This window comes from Rhinatrema bivittatum, chromosome 11 (assembly GCF_901001135.1).
Source record: "Rhinatrema bivittatum chromosome 11, aRhiBiv1.1, whole genome shotgun sequence".
In the NCBI taxonomy this organism is placed as follows: domain Eukaryota; kingdom Metazoa; phylum Chordata; class Amphibia; order Gymnophiona; family Rhinatrematidae; genus Rhinatrema; species Rhinatrema bivittatum.
In genome coordinates, this window is record NC_042625.1 from 50,214,835 (window position 1) to 50,217,524 (window position 2,690).

The following is a 2,690-nucleotide window of genomic DNA, read 5'->3' on the forward strand; positions in this document are numbered from 1 at the left end:
ATGTTAATATCATTCATCATATATGTATACAGTATGTAAGGGGTATTGTTGTGTTTACTGTTAGATCATAATAAATATCATAATTTGCCTTCGCTGGTCTCTGCTCCAGATATAAGCTAAAGCAGAATAAGTCTGTGGGTTAATTGGATCCATCACTGCCAATATCCTGGATTCAAACACTCACCTTCCCAAATCTGTGCTCATGGCAAGCCACAATCAGGTTCTGTAGGTATTTCCCTGCCCCAAAGGGATGATCAGCTAAATTGGTAGCTGGGACAATGGAAGGACAAGTGACTTGCCCAAGGTACAGGTGACGTCCCTGGATTTAACCTGCTGTTCTAACCACTAGGCTATTCCTTCATTCCTGCCTCATCATTACACACAACTAGACCATCACTATGGACTCATCACAGCACACAACCTGACCCATCACTGCAGGCTGAATAGTGAGAAATGTTTGGTTTTGCTAAATAAAAACTATCATAAAGGGCGATATTCATGAAATATTTGGTGCAAAAATCTATGTGCAGAGTGAAGGAGAAGGAGATATTCTATTCATAGCCTCAACTCTGCTCACAGTCATGTCTTTCTACCCCCCACTGCCATGCCTACAACTACCCATTCACCCACATACATAGCAGAAGGCTGGCATGCGGCTTGCCCTGAGTGCTGCCACAGACACAAGACTCCTTTTACTTTTTATGACTTGTGACACCTTTGAAAGGACCGACAAAAAAAATGAAGAATTTTGTGAGGTCCAGAATTGTTTTGATGATCCTTTCAAAGGTGGCACAGCCAACAGTTTTCTCCATCTGGCTAGTAGATCTCTATAATATAATTGCCATTTTTATAGTGCTACTGGACATACACAGCACTGTACAATAGTTATAAGTATTCAGCTGCAATAAATCCCTTCCCCAAAGAGTTTATAATATATGTTGATAGCTGAGTCAATGGGCGACAAAGCAATTGTCCAAGGTCACAAGGTTTGTGAGTGGGTGAGATGGGATTTCAATGCTGGTTCCCAGTCCATCGCAATAACCCCCAGCTCTAGCCTGTATTACATCTTATGCAATCAGTTATGATGCTATGATCCACTCCTTGCAGGTTACCCCAGTCTTTTCTTGAACGGTGATGCACCTGTGCCACCATTCTCTGCCTTTTGGCTTGTTCTCCCTTCTTAGCCCTCTAAAGATTTATATGACTGAGCAGTCACTCAAGCACCCTACTTCCTATAACTCCTCACCTGCTCTTCGTGCTGCCTCAGGCAGGTTTAAATCATGTCATGGTTTTGGTTGTCATGAGGGATGTGCTTCCATCAAATCAAAATTTTAAATAAATTTCCCATTTCTTTTTTAAACTGAGATGAAAGAAAAACAAACAATTTTGTTTTACCCCAAGTAGGCAGCAGTGGCCAGGCCCAGGCTCCCCTGCTCCACCACAAAAATTGCAATTCTAAAAAACAAAGTCTCATCGTGCCTTTTTTCCCCATCCTTCAACATTCCCAGAACCCTCTCTGCTTCCCCCTCTCCCCCGCTTACTTACAATAGTAAGTATCTCCAAGGACAGGAGCAGCCACTGCTATTACTAGCAACAGTAGCATGAAATAGACTTAGTTTTTGGGTACTTGCCAGGTTCTTATGGCCTGGATTGGCCACTGTTGGAAACATGATGCTGGGCTTGATGGACCCTTGGTCTGACCCAGTATGGCATATCTTATGTTCCTGCCCCTCCTACCTCCTGTTCTATTTAAAATGGCTCTGGCAGGCCCTGCAATGCCATTTAATTGTACAGAGGGATATCTGTTCCCACCCTACAGAGGTACCTCCATACGACAAAATGAAATAGCACCAGTCTCAGGCTTCACTTGCACCATCTTGATTAAAGCACTGGAGAGGGGACAAGGAGGGGGCACGAGTATCTGCCTCATGAAAACGCTTATGACTCGGGGAAGAAGGGAATCTGGGTGGGTAAGGGGAATGTGAAAAAGGCCTGGTAGGACTTGTTTTATTTTTTAAGAATCACAATTTTTGCAGTGGGAAAGGGAGGCCTCGGGATGGCTATTTGGAGTTCACTCTATGGCTGCATGCTGCAGGGATCAGTCCTTTTCAACATTTTCATAAGGAACATTGCGGAAAGATTGTCAGGAAAGGCCTGTCTTTTTTATTAATGATACCAAAATCTGCAACAAAGTAGACAGCCAGGAAGGCATGGAAAACATGAAAATGAATCTAGCGAAGCTTGAGGGATGGTGTAGACAAAAACAGTATCTGAATTTAAGAAAGCATGGGATAAATACAGGGGATCTCTAAGGGAGTGTTGGGAATTGTAAAGCTAAATTAATTGGATGGATTGGCCTTACAGTTGTTTTCTACTGTTACATCTCTCTGTTTCTATGTTATATAGCATAAAACAAAACAAAATAAAAAAAAATTGAAAACAAAATGAAATAAAAACCACCCCCTTCCTGCCATTTTATCTGAAAGTTGGCTATGCTAGCTAGGCATCTACAACCCTGTCAGCTTCAGATCAAGACCCCTTGTCCTTGAATTTCCTTTTCTAAGGAAAGAGGATTATTTATCCATCCTTTTCATTGATTCAGTGTAAGAATTAACCAAAGATACTGTAGTAGGTGAGCTTCAGATACCACTGACGTTTCTTGCTCAGATTTTTCTTTATATTCAGTTTTT